Source organism: Bos javanicus, chromosome 16 (assembly GCF_032452875.1).
Source record: "Bos javanicus breed banteng chromosome 16, ARS-OSU_banteng_1.0, whole genome shotgun sequence".
Taxonomy (NCBI): domain Eukaryota; kingdom Metazoa; phylum Chordata; class Mammalia; order Artiodactyla; family Bovidae; genus Bos; species Bos javanicus.
The window spans coordinates 76,129,846-76,147,073 of NC_083883.1; positions in this window are offsets into that span (position 1 = coordinate 76,129,846).

Below are 17,228 nucleotides of genomic sequence, written 5' to 3' on the forward strand. Positions count from 1 at the left end.
CAAAGAGTCCTCAAACTACCGCACAATTGCACTCATTACACATGCTCGCAAGAAAAATCTCAAAATCCTTCAAGCCAGGCTTCAACAATGCATGAACTGAGGACTTCCAGATGTACAAGCTGTATTTAGAAAAGGCAGAGGAACAAGAGATCAAATTGCTAACATCCATTGGATCATAGAAAAAGCAAGGGAATTCCAGAAAAACATTTACTTCTGCTTCATTGACTATGATAAAGGCTTTGACTGTGTGTGGATCAAAACAAACTGTGGAAAATTCTGAAAGAGATGGGCATACCAGACCACCTGACCTGCCTCCTGAAAAACCTGTTTGCAGGTCAAGAAGCAGCAGTTAGAACTGGACATGGAACAATGGACTGGTCCCTAATTGGGAAAGGACTGTATCAAAGCTATATATTGTCACCCTGCTTATCTTACTTATATGCAGAGTACATCATGAGAAATGCTGAGCTGAATGATGCGCAAGCTGGACTCAAGACTGCTGGGAGAAATATCAATAACCTCAGATATACAGATGATACCTCCCTAATGGCAGAAGTGAAGAGGCACTAAAGAGTCTCTTGATGAAGGTGAAAGAGGTGAGTGAAAAAACTGGCTTAAAAACACTGAAAAAACTAAGATCATGGCATCCAGTCCCATCACTTCATGGCAAATAGTAGGGGAAACAATGGAAACAGTGACAGACTTTATTTTCTTCACTCCAAAATCACTGCAGATGGTGACTTCAGCCATGAAGTTAAAAGACTCCTGCTTCTTGGAAGAAAAGCTATGACAAATCTAGACAAAGGCTGACAAAGGCCCATATAGTCAAAGCTATGGTTTTTCCAGTAGTCATGTACAGATGTGAGAGTCGGACCATAAAGAAGGCTAAGCACTGAAGAATTGATGCTTTCAAACTGTGGTGCAGCAGAAGACTCTTGAGAGTCCCTCGGACAGCAAGGAGATCAAAACTGTCAATCCTAAATGACATCAACCCTGAATATTCACGAAGGAACTGATGCTGAAGCTGAAGCTCCAATGCTTTGGCCAGCTGATGTGGAGAGCTGACTCATTGGAAAAAACCCTGATGCTGGGAAAGATTGAAGGCAGGAGGAGAATGAGGCAACAGAGGATGAGATGGTTGGGCAGCTTCATTGACTCGGTGGACATCAGTTTCAGCAAACTCTGGAAGAGAGTGAAGAACAGGGAAGTCTGCCCTACTCTAGTCCATGGGGTCACAACGAGTTGGACACAACTTAATGACTGAACAACCAAGTGGGGTTATTGTGAGAATTAAGCAAGATAAACCAGATATTCCCCATCTGGAGACCGTCCCTCACCTTCCCCGCCTGCTCTGTGTCCCTGGAGGCTCCCAGCTGGGTTTGGCCACTGGGGGGCACTGGTGGAGGACTCTAAGGGCAGGAGGAGAAGGTGGTCAGAGGGCCTGCACCTCCTGACACGTACACACGGGGATCGGGCAGCAGAGGAGGCAGAGCTGCTGTTGGATGGCCCTTCACACTCGGCATGTCGTCCTCCGTTGGCCTTCAGGCCTCAGAACGGTCTTCGTTGGCCCCGAGGTAACTGACCACCCCCCTGCTGGTTTCACCCGGCCCTAACTCTTCCTTTAAACTCTCCTTCCGTCACGTTGTCTGCGTGTGCCATTTAGTTTCTGCAGGACCTTGATCAATGCAGGATATGAAACACTGGACACTCAGATGTGTTTGCACCAAAGAAAAGTTCTTTTCCTTCTGACCCAAAGTCGTCTATGACCACTGGCCATCTTCAGCTCATGGCTCACCCTCCTAGCAGGGCAAGAAAGGACAGAGATTTAATTCCACTCAATGCCATTTATTCTCAGCACTGCTTATGTCTAAGGCACTGCACAAGGGATTCACAAATAAGCTCAGGAAAAGGAACAAACTCCCCGCGCTTTCCCATCTTTGTGCCTTTCCTCCTGGTGTTCCCTGCACCCCGAGCATTCTTCTCTTTCCATCAGCTAGAACCCTCAGATGTCACCTTCTTAAGAAAACCTCCCATATCCCCCAGTGATAAAGAATGTCTTTCTCACCCAAAAACCTCTTTCCAAGCACTTATCTCCTTTTAACTCGTATCATTCAATTTGATTGAACACACATTTACCCAGTGCTTTTTTTTTATGCCGAGCCCTATGGCAGACAACAAGCAGTACAAGGAAAAACTTTAGACAGTACCTGCCCTAGGGGAGCTCACACCTCGCTAGGAAGACAGAAACACAAATAATTATGATGTAAAGGGAAAGAGGTCATAACAAGTTTATACAAAATGCTATAGTTTGGTTAATGGAAGCACTACGGAAACATCTAAATAGATGAGAGGTGATCAAGACCGTTAGAAGGGCAGTGGTACCCTCTCAGGAAATAGGTTTTGGAAGGCTGGAAGCCTCAGTTGAGCAGCCATTGTGCAGGGTGCTCACTACATCGGTAAACCTGAGGTCAAGCCCTTGGATCTTTGATTTATCGACTGGTGGATTGTGGGGATGCCCTAGGACCTCTTTGTACCCTGGTGAAGAAACCCAGAGCTGCCTAGAGGGAGCAGCAGACTCTCAGGGTTTGATCAAAAGGCCGCAGGTGCTTTCCAATCAAAATTTCAGAACTGGACCATCGACGCCACAGGTGGGCAGCAGCGTGATGCTCCAAACAGCCAGATGAGAACCCCTGGGAGACAGAAAGCTCCTGAAAGCTGAGAATAGTTGTGTTTTTGCAAGGGGATGGGGGTGGGGTGGGTGAGTGGGAATAGAGGGGGAGAAGCCCCAGTGGGAGATTGGGTTGACTCTGAAGCTCTGGTCTTGTACTACCCTCCTCTCCCCCAACACACACACAAACACACACACAGCTACCGTGAGATGACCATTGTCTATGCAGAGCAAGCAGCATTACAACCAGACCTCTAGAATTCCAAGAGTATTCGAGAAATCCTAGAACCCTGCTGAGATGAGAGCTAATGGGGCCAGAAGCGTGCTTCCAGTTGCACTTGGGTGTCGACTCGTCCGTCCAATACTCTTCCCTAGCCCCCAACAGTCAAGGTTGGTTTATCTACTAAGGATCTGGCTACCTCTCAAGTTCCGCTTCTTTCAAAGGAGAATGCCAGACAGAGAGGAGAACACAGTAAAGGAAGAGGATCTAAAAGGGACCCTAAATTGGCAAAGGGCAGCAGGTTCCTGGGACAAATCAAGAGAGTTTCTGCAGAACCAAAGATTCTCTGCCTTGGAGCTCATCCTCACCCTCTCCTTTAAATTCACCAAGAGGATTCACCTAACTCACCAATTAGGATTTAGAACCTCCCCCCACTACACATTACAGACAGAGTCACTGTATTCCCAAGGGAATACGTTTACAGGCCAAAATCATTTGACCTTGAGAAATGAAACCACTTTAAAAGAAAGAGAACAACTCAACACCATGCATCCCATGAAGCAAGATAACTTAGGACAGATGGACCAAGATTTTTAAATAAGCATAATAAATATTCTCAACAAAAGCACTGAATATGAAATGTCATGCAAATAAATAAAAATCTTGTATTAGAACAATAATTGAAATAAATAAAAGAGATGAATTGCTGGAAGGATAACCCTGAAGACAGAATATATAAACCAGAAACTCATGTTGAGGAATTCTCCTAGAAGTCATCAAAAGAAGATAGAAATTTTTAAAGAAAGACTAAGAGTGTTGTAAGTAAGCAGAGATATTTATATTCAAATGATGGAATTCCGAGCAAGAAAGGAAAAAAACAGAGGGAAAGAAATATTTGAAGAAATTTAAACAAAAGATGAAAAATCTGAGATTGAAAAGATTTATAGAGTGCCAAGTAGAATAATAAAGAAAAACCCACATCTGGACATGTTTTAGTGAAATTCGGAAATCAAAGATGCAGAAAAGTTCTAAAAGCTTCCAAAAGAAAAACAGATGATTTAAAGAGGTTAAGATTGATTTCATCAGACTTCTTAACAGTCCACTGGGTAAAAGAAGACAAAGAAATATTTTTAAAGTATTAAAGGAAAAGAACACTGAGCCTAGAATTTTGCATATAGACAAATCGTCATTTATTGCAAGTGTTATCAAGATATTTCCAGACATATGAGGTTTATAATACAAAATCCCATTTTGATAACTCTTGGAAGAGCACTCAAATATAAAGAGAAATAAATCCAGGAAAGTGCTGCAAGAGAAATTCGATGGAAGAATGATCAAATACTTTAATAAAGCTTGTTGTTGTCTGAAAAAGTAAGGATCAAACAAAAGATTTTAAAAGAAAAACATATTTATAACTCTCAAAACTAAGATTTTAGACACTGTCAAGCAAATAAATGTATGAATAGGTTTAAAGATGACAACAATAATAATAAAAATAGAAAAAAAAACTTTTAAATAGCGTAAGATGATTTATCTATGCAATGAAAATGAGACAAAATAAAAAACAAAGGGAATGTAAAGTAAATGAAAAATATTAAATAATATGGCAGAAATAACTCCTTAGTTAGTACTATTACAGTACATGAGGGGATTTAGCTTACCAATTAAAACACTGAGGCTCACTCTAAAATTAAAACAGTGTGGTATTGCTGCTCTAGTAGGAGACAATTAAAATAAATTAGTAGGTAGAGAAATAGGCCCAGGTGCATAATGAAAACTTTTATACGATAAAGGCAACATCTCAAATCACTGAAGAAAAGATAGAATTTTAAATAAATGATGCTGAGATAACTGAATAGCCATTCGGAAAAAGATAAAATTGTAATCAGCCCTCTCACCCTACCCAGGAATAAACTGCAAGTCCCTAAGAGATGTAAGATACATCAAGGAACCCACACTGTATTAGAGGAAAACAGGTGATTTATCTGATAATTTGGGATTGGTAAAAGACTTTCTCAGTATGACTCAAAATCTAAAATCAATAAAAATAATTTGACCAAATAAAACAATTTTTGCATGGCTAAAATTAGCATAAACAAAATCAAATGCGCATTGTATTAAATATATTGGGAAAATATTTGCCATGACTATCACAGAAAAAGGGCTCATATCTTTTATATATAATAAGCTTACAAAATCAAGAGACTAACAGAAAAATCACAAAACTAACAGAAAAAAAAAGAGAGAAAAGATATTTAAAAAATAAATAGAATGAGAGAAATGCCAATTGAAACTATACTGATACCATTTTGAAACTACAAAATATGCAGAATTTCGAAAGCTTCATAAAGCATTCTGTTGACAAGGATATGAGGAAGTAGTCACTTGAAATCAATCCCAGTGGGAATGTAGAATGTAGAACGCTAATCCCGCCTATAAGAGGGATTGGCAGGATCTCACACAATTGCATATGCGTGTGAACTTTCACTCAGTGCTGCTGCTGCTGCTGCTAAGTCGTTTCAGTCATGTCCAACTCTGTGCGACCCCATAGACAGCAGCCCACCAGGCTCCACTGTCCCTGGTATTCTCCAGGCAAGAACACTGGAGTCGGTTGCCATTTCCTTCTACTTTCACTCAATAATCCTATTTATATTAATTTACTTTGAAGATCCATCTTCAAAAATATAAAACAAAATATGCACACGGTTATTCACTGTAGTATTATTCATAGTAACAAAATATCAAGAACAATCTACATGCATATATGCAGAGCAGATTGGTAGAATAAGTCATTGTATATCCACACAGTTCAGTTCAGTCACTCAATTGTGTCCGACTCTGTGTCTGCAACCCCATGGACTGCAGCACACCAGGCCTCCCTGTCCATCACCAACTCCCAGAGTTTACTCAAACTTATGTCCACTGAGTCGGTGATGCCATCCAAGCATCTCATCCTCTGTCATCCCCTTCTCCTCCCACCTTCAATCTTTCCCAGCATCAGGGTCTTTTCAAACTAGTTAATTCTTCACATCAGGTGGCCAAAGTATTGGAGTTTCAGCTTCAACATCAGTCCTTCTAATGAATAGTCAGGACTGACTTCCTTTAAAATGGACTGGTTGGATCTCCTTGCAGTCCAAGGGACTCTCAAGAGTCTTCTCCAACACCACAGTTCAAAAGCATCAATTCTTCGGTGCTCAATATATCCATTCAATGGCATAATATGCAGCTATAAAAATGAGAAATATCTCTGTAAACTGAAATGATTTCCATAGTATTTTTAAATAGAAGACACAGATAGTATGCTATATTTTGTAAAAAAGAGGGTGAAATAAGAATATATATCCATTTTTGCAAAAGAAGCATAAGAAGGATGAATCAGAAGTGAGTGAATATGGTTATCTGAAGGGAATGAGTTAAAATAAGGAAGAAAAGCTAACAAAGAGTCAGAAATGTCTCTAAGTATACTGTTTGCATAGTTTTGATTTTTTTGACCCATGTAAACATTTTACCATACAAAAAATAAAGCTAACTCATCAAACACGTGGGAAAAGACCTTAGAGCTGAATGTAAATAGGAATAAGCGTATCTGAGTATTAAATTGGTAAGATAACTATACAGAAGGAAAAATTAATACAACTAACTTTTGATCATAGTACTTGGATGTCTATGTGTATAACTCCTCAGTTAGACACATTCTAAAAGTAAATGCAAAGAAATTTTGAAACTTTTCTAACAGTATTGTTTTAGTAGTGGTATAAATACAGTACTTTCAAGATTATTTGCATGTGTCACAGCAATGAGCAAATATATTGATGTTGAGAACAAGGGACGTTGAGAATCTGTTGGAGAGAATCATTGTGGAGGGATGAGATACAAATAAAAAATGGGAAAAGGAAGGGAAGAATCTTGTAGTATTGGATTGGAGTTGGAGGTATTAATGCATGATGTTTAAACATTCACTTTTCTCCAACTTTATTGAGATAAAATTGAAGTACAGGAAGCCACACATATATAAACTTATGCAATTCATTCGGTTTTGACAAATGTCCTTACAAATAAAACATCGTTACAATAAAGATCGCAAACATTTCCATTGTTCCCAGAAGTCTCTTTGTGATCTTAACATCCACCCTCCTTCTACCTTCATCCTCTATCTCTTTCCTGTCACTATATGTGAGTGTGTATTTTCTGAAATTTTACATAAATAGGAGGATACGGTGTGTACTTTTTTGCCTGGCTTCTTTCACTGAGTACAGTTATTTGAGCTTCCTCAATGCTGTGTATTTATTCTTATTATTTTTATTTCTAAAATTGGAATGGCTTTATTATTAAGTTCATTAAAGTTTATATTGTTGTGTTTTTCTGATGAATTGTCATTTGAATTGTCCACCTTTATCTTGAAAAGTACAAGAGTGATACTCTTTATTTGGAAGACCATTTTGTCTGATTTTAAAATAACCATTCTAGCCTTCTTTTGCTTATTACTTGAATGCTATCTATTTACTGTAAGACTGTATTTTTGTACATAGAGAATGTCAGTTGAAGGAAACAAATTAGAGACTTGTTTTTTTGTTTGTTTTTTATTCATTTTGTCAAACTCTAGCTCTTGACAGGTTTAGACCATTAGCAGAGCTTCTCTGGTGGCTCAAACAGTAGAGAATCTGCCTGCAGTGCGGGAGACCTGTGCTTGCTGCCTGGGTTGGGAAGATCCCCTGGAGAAGAGAATGACTACCCACGCCAGTATTATTACCTGGAAAATCCCATGAACAGAGGAATCTGGCGGGCTACATTCCATGGGGGTCACAAACAGTTGGACACAACTGAGCAACTAACATAAGTACAGGCCATTAGCATTTAATGTAATTATTAATATTGTTGAATTTATTTCTGCCATTCTACTATTTGTTTTCTATTTTTCCCCTTTATATTTATATCCATATCTCCCCTTTCCAGCCCCCTTTGGGATTAATTAATTTTTAATATTCTATTTTTATTTTCTATTGGCATTTTTATAAATCTGTTTGTATTATCTTATAGTGTTTCCTCTAGAGATTACAATACACACACTTTCATTTTCAAGTAAAATGTAGAAGCTTTGCAATCATATAAACTTCTTTACGATTCCCCTCCACCAACCTTTATGTTATCATTGTTATTTGTATTATATCTCCATACACTGAAAATTCTACCAGATGGTGTTAGAACCTCCACCTTCTATACTCATGCGTGTCCTAAAGAACTGGGGGAAACATGATCTCTTATATTTACCCAGATAGTTACCATTTACGTTTTGCTCTCTTCATTCCTCAAGACCAAATTTTCTTTTGTTATCATTTTTATGCAACCTGATACATTTTGTTTAACACTTCTCACAGAACAGGTAATCTAGTGACAACTTCTCTTTTGCTTTCCTTCAAAAGTCTCTTTTGACTTCCTACTTAAAGTATACTTTTGCTGCATATAGAGTTCTGGGTTGACTGTTCTTTTTTTTTCAACCCTTGAAAGATGAGGTACCACTGTTTTCTGACCTTCAGACTTTCTAATGAGAAATCTCCAGTAATTAGAACTTTTGTTCCCCTGTATGTAAAGTGTCATTTTTCCCTCTAAATGCTTTCAAAAGTTTTTCTTTGCTTTAATTTTCACCATTTTTATTATGCATCTTGGTGTGGTCTTCTTTGAGTTTATCCTATTTAGAGTTTATTAAGCTTCTTGACTCTTGAATCTTACAACATGAAATAAAATTGAAATGCAATATAATGTTAATAGAAATATGGAACACATACAGTGAAGGCCCAAGAAAAGGAGGAGTCAATTCTACCAAGTTGGTAAAGGAAAGGAGATACCAGAAATGGACGTGAGCAGGTATACAGAGTGTGAGAGAGACAGTCTCGGCGCAGGGAACATTGTAAGCAAACACGAGATCTGACACCTAGAGAACTCAGCTCTTCATTCTCCAGCGCTCTTTCACTCCACTTCCTATTTTCTAAACCAGCTGGTTTTGTCTGTGAAGTTCTCAGTGGCATCTTTAGGAGGGACATGCTTTCTCATACTGTCTTTTCTTTTTAATGGCAAGAGCAGCATTTCCTCCTTACCCCTGTACTTTCTGAGGATGTCTAACATCAGACTTTACAAATTTAAAAAAAAAAAAAAAAAAACGGCCCTGATCTTTGAATAGTATGTGGAGGACTGATTCTGGTTTGTCACTTTATGAAAATACAGTGCCAGAATGAGGAAACGGTTTTCCCCACTAAAAAGGCAAAAAAAAAAAAAAAAAAAAAAACTGCCTCTTTAGACACTAACAAGTTAATTGGTTGAATAACTGAGACTCTTAGAAACATAATAAGCAAACTATTTCATTTTATCACCCAAACTTATACCTAATAAAACTAGCCCTCCAAACCTTAGATGTTCAACCAGCATTAATTATGACATTTAAGGGGATAAAATTAAGTGCTTTGTTGGTTTCTCTAGATAATTTACATATCATTACTCTACAATTTATGTTGCAGTGAGTCTTATTAAAACTAGTAAATGAAAATGGAATGGTATTACCTTCAAGCTTTCAGGACCCTAAGGTCAGAGTCACTAATTTTTTTCTCTTTTAAAATTATAATAGTCAATTTTAAAAATATATCTACTATAGAATTTAATCATTCATTTTAAAAGGGAAAGCATGAAACCAAAATGAGCTGGTATTTATCATTTTACTGGGACTATATCAAACTTACAATCAATGCTTTATAATATAGAGGATGAGAAGAAAACACAGACAGAAATGGAGAAAAATCAACCAGAGCAGAGAAGAGAAGGAGGCAAAAAAATACCAAAAGTGAAACAGAGGAAACGACATTATTAAACCTTGTTAGCCCAGAACCGTTCAAATTTATTTGACTGTGGAGCGCTGAAAATAGCTCAAGCACCGACAGTGCCCCCAGGGACATATTCTGAGAAACGCTGATTAGAGCCATCCTCAAACATCCTCCCGGAGTGGTGGGTAATATTTGTGCAAAGAGCTTGGAGTCCAAAGGCAAAGACTGGAACACTTGTGTGGAGCCCTTCTGCATCCATCAATTCCCAGACACGAGAAGTGGCCCTGGGTGACCACGATTCAGTCCGTGGCACCCTCTCCCACAGGCCACCTCTTTGGAGAGGCCTAGCCAAAGCTGGTCTGCAGTCCAGAGGGTGGGAGCAGTGTTCTGTGAAGCACCCTAGGCTGGTAAGAGGTTCCTGCTATGCATCGGGACTCTGGGCAGCTGGAGCACCTCCAGACAAAATTGGGGCTGTGCTGGGAATGTGCCCACTTATCTGGGGGCCGGCACCTTTGGAAGCAGGGCTGTGGAAGCTAAGGAAACAGAGGCTCTCAGATCCTAAGAGATGCCCCCCATTCGGAAAGCAGAAATTATGACCTCTCGTCCCGGACTTCTCTACTCCTCCTTTATTCCATTTTCTCTTTCTCCTGGTCACTTGGTGTTTTCTGTCTCCTCTGTCTCTCTCCCTCCCATCCTCATCTGTGTCGCCTCCGTCTCTCATTTGAGGTTCTACCGGGTCATTCTGTCAGACGGGGATCTGCCAGGACTAGCCGTGGACCCTGTCTCTCACTCTAGATAAACCCGCCCCCCTGCCGCACTCCCCTCATCCCCGGACACAGTGAGGGAGGGAGCCCGCCCTACGTTCTTCAGGTGGGGTGGGCGGGAAGGGTGGCAGTCTTGGTTGTCCACGCCGCTGTAGGTCTCTTGAGTTGGAGGGGTAGGGAGAGTCGCTTCTGGAGCAGAGTCTCCTCAGAATCCAGCCTCCACCCGCTCCCTCCGCAGAGAGAGGATCCGGCCGGTGTGACATTTCCTGCCAGCTCCGACAGGCCTCAAGGAGACAATTAATGCCTCACACCTGCCTCTACCGGAGAAAGTGCCGGAAGAGGAGGAAATGGCGTCGGGCGAAGAAGTGCGTCAACCTGCAGAAAGTTTTAAAGCGGTGGTAGAGAGTGGGGAGGGGACACTGAACCCAAATCTTACTGAAGAAACGCCTCTTGGCATTCCCTCAAGGGCCCCCCCGAGAGTGGACACTGAGCAGACGTGGCATCACCACAGAGCGAGGCTGACAGACTTCTCAGTGCTCAAAGCTTCCGGAAGGAAGGAGAAAGAAAGCTGGTGGCAGAGCCTCGGCCCTTGGCCTGGAGCCCTGAAATGCCGGACCTTGAATCCTGCCTGCCTCGCGGACGGGCATGGGGGTCTGTCTAAGGTTGCAGGGGCCCAGCTTCCAGGGCCAGGGAGAGAGTGAGAGACCTCCCGGGCAAGTGGCTTCGGATAAAAAGGCAGACGGACAGACCGAGATGGACGGGGCTCCTTCCTTCCCAGACGCCCCAGCGCCTGCGTGGGCAGACAGATGGGCCTTTCCTCTGGGCTTTACAGATTAATGCGTCCTTCGTATCAATTATAGAGACAAGAAAGTGTAATTTTCTCCCCGTGTTTGTACTGTTCAGGATTAATCTGCCTGTAAATGGATAATCTGTCAGCTTCCGAGACACTAAAGTGGGGAGGGGGTGGGGCAGGAAGTGGGGGAGAGATTTACCAGTGGGTAATGCCATCTGCTTTATTAGGTTGTTTTATAAACCTGACATTCAATTTGTTCTGGAGGACTTGGTGACGGATTATTCTGTAAATTCCGAAATAATTACGATAACCGGAGAAAGGGGGGGGGGGCGGGGAGGAGAGAGAGAGAGGTGGGTCTGGAGGGGCGGGGGTTGCTAGCGTACCTGGGAGGAAGGGTCCCAGAGGACAGAATCCACCCACGGCTCCCTCCGGGGTGGGAGGCCAGGCCTCAAAGAGGGGTTGGTCAAAAGGCCCCAGAGAGCGCTTCAGCTCCTGGTCTCCTCCATCCCCCTGCCTTTTCAAATCCTCAGACTCTCTGCTCGCCTCAACAGGACAGCGAAGTCACGTGAGCAGGGTCTCTGTTATCAATAAGATCTCATATTCTTTCTCCTGTCACCTGGGTCTGAATCCCATGCTCTCTTTACTGGCTCTGTGAACTTGAGTAAATTAAACTCTGTGCCTCAGTCTCTTCAAGGGTACAACCGGGCCAGTGGTAATACTTACCTCCCAGCGTTGCTGCCGAGACCAAATTAGTCCTATATGGAAATCACTTTAAAATGATGCTTGGTGCATACTAAGTACCGTATAAACGATTTGCATTTTTATTATTCCTTTGTGTTTTTATCCCTCAGGTTTGAGCCTGGTCCAGATAGTATAGTACACTCTCGATAGACATCTGATGGTTGGATCTGAAAAAATCATGACAGTAGAATCCGAATTTGGCACCTAGAGGCCCCTCAGCCATCCTGGGTTCAGCCCCCACCACCCATCCCCTCTGAACCTTGCCAAGGACACGGAGCTCGCTGCCCACCGCTGGGCGGCTCAGGCCTTCAACCTGACCCAAAGCCAAGGACTGCCCCCTGCCAGTCCCTGCAGAGCCCTCCCCAGGGTTCCAGCTGCCGCGTCTGCACAGCGAGGCAGACAGAGCCCCCCGGGTGAAGCATCGTCTTGGTTATCAGCTCTGAGAGCTCGTTTCTCAGCAGAATGCTATTCAATTACCCCATGCACGTTTATCTTTTAAATTTCCGAACGCTGCCTTCCGTGGTTTCTGTAGCTTATTTGCTGCTTGTGCTGAGGTGGAGGGGGTTGGGGGAAGGAAGGCCACACGGTGTGTGTCCCCACAACCCACCTCCCTGACACCCTTCCTGTGTTCTGGGGTCCAAGCGTGATGAGGTCCAGCCATGTGATCCTGGGAGTCCAGGTGGCGGGAGGAGAGGGGAGGGACTAGAATCCTCCCTGTCTGCTCTTTCTGCCCATCTCTGTGCCTTTGTCTTCCAAAGGACGGCTCTCCGTTCAGCTGGTTACCAGGATAAAGAGGCTGTGGAGTGCAGTCTCTGAGGCTTCCCACGGGGAAGACGTCTGTGCCATGGGCGACACCTGGGTAGAATACACACATCTCAAGGTGCGTTCCTGATCTTAGGCCTCTGTGTCATCCACGTGAAAGTCCTACGTCCACGAGAATTTATTCCCTTCATTACTTCATCTAATCATACATGGAGCTAGGATGTGGACTGCGTGCTGCTGCTGCTAAGTCGCTTCAGTCGTGTCCGACTCTGTGCAATCCCATAGACCGCAGCCCACCAGGCTCCCCTCTCCCTGGGATTCTCCAGGCAAGAACACTGGAGTGGGTTGCCATTTCCTTCTCCAATGCATGAAAGTGAAAAGTGAAAGTGAAGTCGCTCAGTTGTGTCCAACTCGAGACCCCATGGACTGGAGCCTACCAGGCTCCTCCGTCCATGGGATCCTCCAGGCAAGAGTACTGGAGTGGGGTGCCATTGCCTTCTCCGGTGGACTGCGTAGTGGGCTTCTATTATGTTCCCTGTCCAGAACCAACCTCCCTAGTTCTTCTGGTAAAACAATTCTTTTTTCTCTGGAGAATCTATTCCAAGAGGTTTGGATGGGACCATTGCTGCCATCTTCACTGATGTGCAGGAGACTTTGTCCTGACCAATCAGGATACTTTGTGCCCTTGGCCAAACTAATTGAATCAAGCGTGGCCATGTGACCCAAAACCAGGGGATCAGGTCCTTCTGCAGGGCTTTTCTGCCAAAGGTTTTGGGGAAGAAGCTGTATTCTTTCCAAGTTGCTAGTCTGGTGGGATGTGAGCCTTTGGCTATTGGCAGCCCCATGCTCACCATCAGGAGAGCGCCTGGGATAGATAGAGCCCTGATGATATTGTGGAAATCCTTGTCTAACCAGACATATCCTCCAGACTTTTCAGTTACATGAGTCAAAATATTCCTCTTTTTAACTTGATGGTATGAGTTGTGTTACTGTCATACCAAACCTCATGAATATAGGCTGCAATTAGCACCTCCTCCCCGTCTTCAGGCTTCATCTCACAAAGTCAAGGTGTTTGTCAAGGAAGGGCTGGGAGTGGGGTGATCTGCTTCTTAATAGGAGTCAGGCTGTATACCTTCGCAGGACCCTTCCAGTTCCCAGAAGGTCCTCTTCTATTACAGCCCCTCTTCCCTCGTATCATTCCTGTGTGCACTGATAGATGGGCTTCTCCTTATTGGTTTATAAAGTTTCTCCTACTCTTTTCCTAATGACCTTTGTCTCCATCAAGCATCACAGGCTCCCTAGGGACAGGGAGATCAATCACTTCTGGGTCTTCTTGTCTCCACCAATTTCTAGTCCAAGGTTCTCACCTGTCTAATATGCAGCCTGATGGTTTGAGGGTATCTGCCTGTTTGCCGATACAGGATTGTATCCCTGGGGATGCATGAGAATGAAGCTGGAGAGGCTTCCAAAAAGCATGGGGGGAGCGAGACAGAATAAAGAGCAGAGCAAACAGGACCCCTTGGGCTTTCAGAGTCAGAGGTCCTGTTCAGTAACTTGAGCTGGCTTTATGGTAGCATTTACTCAGACCCCATCTTCTACCAAAACAGGACCAAGGGAACTTACAACTATGATTCTTGAGCTCCAGACAATGATAACAGAAACATAGTGTTGACTTCCTTAACTGTGTGTCCAGCCCTGGCGCCAGGCCCACGTGGGGACCCCAAGAGCAGCCCCATCCCACTGGCTGTGGTCCTCACTAACTGTCCTACCCAGTCTCTGGCTGGGCTAACTAGTGAAGGGCTTTTCCTGCTGAAGGCAATCTGTAAAGACTGGAAGAGGTGGCTGAATCTTCAGATGTGCAGACACTAATGCAAGGCTACAAGGATCATGAGGAATCCGGGAAATGTGACACCACAAAAAGAAAAACCAGAGCTGCAGTAACCTGCCCTGAGGAAACAGACATCGACACACTTCCTGACAAAGAACTTAAAAGAACTGTGTTTAAAAATGAAAAAGCAAGTCACAGACTGGCAGAGAATATTCAAAATTGTATATCTGACATGACTCATGTCCAGAATTTATCATGAAGTCTTACAACTCAATAATAAAAAAAAATTAAACTTGGCAAAAGACAAACACTTAACAAAGAAGAAAAATCCAATAAGCACATTAAAAGATTGCCAACATCTATAATTTTCAGGGAAATACAAATTAAAACCACAGTGAAATACCACTTCATACCCAACAGAACCACTAAAATATTAAAAAATAGTCAATACAAGTGCTGGTGATGATTTGGAACGACTAGAACCCTCCTACACTGCTGGTGGGAGTGTTAAATAGCACAACTTCTTAGGAAAAGGATTTTGCAATTTCTTAAAAAAGTTAAACATGCATCAGTCTTCCAACTATTAGGCATTTACCCAAGAGAAATAAAAACCCATGTTCACACAAAGAAACATACAAATGTTCTTAGCAATTTTATTTGTAATAGTTTGCCTTGGTGGCTCAGATGGTAAAGAACCTGCCTGCAATGCAGGAGACCCAGGTTCCATCCTTAACTTGGGAAGATGCCCTGGAGAAGGAAATGGCTACCCACTCTAGTATTCTTGCCTGGAGAATCTCATGGACAGAGGAGCCTGGTGGGCTATAATCTATAGGGTCCCAGAGAGTCAGACATGACTAAGCAACTAACATAACAAGACTGTAAACAACCTAACTGTCTATCAACAGTTGAACGGATAAACAAATGTGGTACCTTCAAACAATGAAGTACCTGTTGTTCAGTCACTAAATCATGTCCAACTCTTTGTGACCCTATGGACTGCTGCATGCCAAGCTCCCCTGTCCTTCTCCTGTATCTCCCAGAGTTTGCTCAGATTCATGTCCATTGGGCAGTGGCAAAGAATGTACAACAGAACACTGCTGCTGCTGCTAAGTTGCTGCAGTCGTGTCTGACTCTGTACAACCCCATAGATGGCAGCCCATCAGGCTCCGCCGTCCCTGGGATTCTCCAGGTAAGAACACTGGAGTGGGTTGCCATTTCCTTCTCCAGTGCATGAAAGTGAAAAGGGAAAGTGAAGTCGCTCAGTCGTGTCTGACTCTTAGCAACCCCAAAGAATGAACTATTGGCATATATAACCGCATGCATAAATCTGAAAAATAATTACACTGAGTAAAAGGAATCAGACACGCAAAAGGCACATATTCTGTATTTCCATGTCTGTGAAGCTGGAAAAAAGGCAAAATTAATCTGTGGTGTTAGAAGCGGGATCAGGGGTTGCCTGGGATAGAGACAGGGTTTTGACTATAAAAGTGTACAGGGAGCTTTCTGTGGTGATGGAAGTGGTCATTCCTTAATTGGAGTAGTGGTTACGTGACTAGATCTATTTGTCAAATCTCATCAACCCTTACACGCTCACTGTGTGTATAATATGGTATGCAAAATATTCCTCAATGAATAAAGTAGTCTTGAATCAAAACGCATACACGAAGCAGAGTGATGGAAGCTTTCAGCTCACACTGCCCCGTCCTGCTCTTCCTTCTTCACACAGAACACCGCAGATCCAACAGACGGAGGCGAAGGCAAGCCTTTGTGCCAGGGCTCTGGCTTTGGACATCACAGCCCCAGACTCACGAGGCAGCTGAAGAGAGAGTCCAGCCCTGCTCGGACACAGTCCTTACCAGAACCCCGAGGAAAGAGTCATCCGCCAGGTGCCGCAGACACAAGCAGGACCTACACCAGCCTCCAAGCTCTCTGCCCCCGGAGAACTTGGGCAAGTTCTTCGATCTCTGGGTGCCGCCGTTTCCTCGTCGGTGAATGGGAGAAACTCCTGCGCTTGTTAAGATTCAGTTAGTAACAAACATCCTATATGAACAGATAGATAAGGAATCTAGAAAAAGGTACTGATGAACCTGTTGGCGGGGAAGGAATGGAGACGCAGATGCAGGAAACGGACTTGTGGACACAGTGGGACAGGCAGGAATGGACGGACGGAAGTAGCCGCAACACACATACGCTCTCCTGTGCACGGTGGGCAGCCGCTGAGAACTTGCTGCATAGCAGAGGGAGCCCCGTCTGGCGCTCCCTGATGACCTAGAGGGGTGGGGGTGGAGGGGAGGGAGGGGAGGGATGTGAGTATAACTATGGCTGATTCGGGTTGTTGTATGGCAGAAAGTAACACAACATAGTAAAAATTAAAACAAGAAAAAAAGTTTAAAAGATTCAATTCATGGACCTCAAGGGTGTAGAACAGAGCTCAGCAAAGAGGACTGCACAAGGAATGTTGGCGGCTCTCGGGATAGTGGGGCCCTAAGGCCGCCGGTGCTAGCTCCAGGCGGAGGGTGTGGCTGCGGAGGGACCCATCCTACTCGAGTTATCTCTTGCTGTCTGTGCCAGAGCGCTGTGCGCGCCTGGTGTGGGCACGCCCCCGGACTCTTAGTACTTTGGACTTTCGTTTCCTAGGGCCAC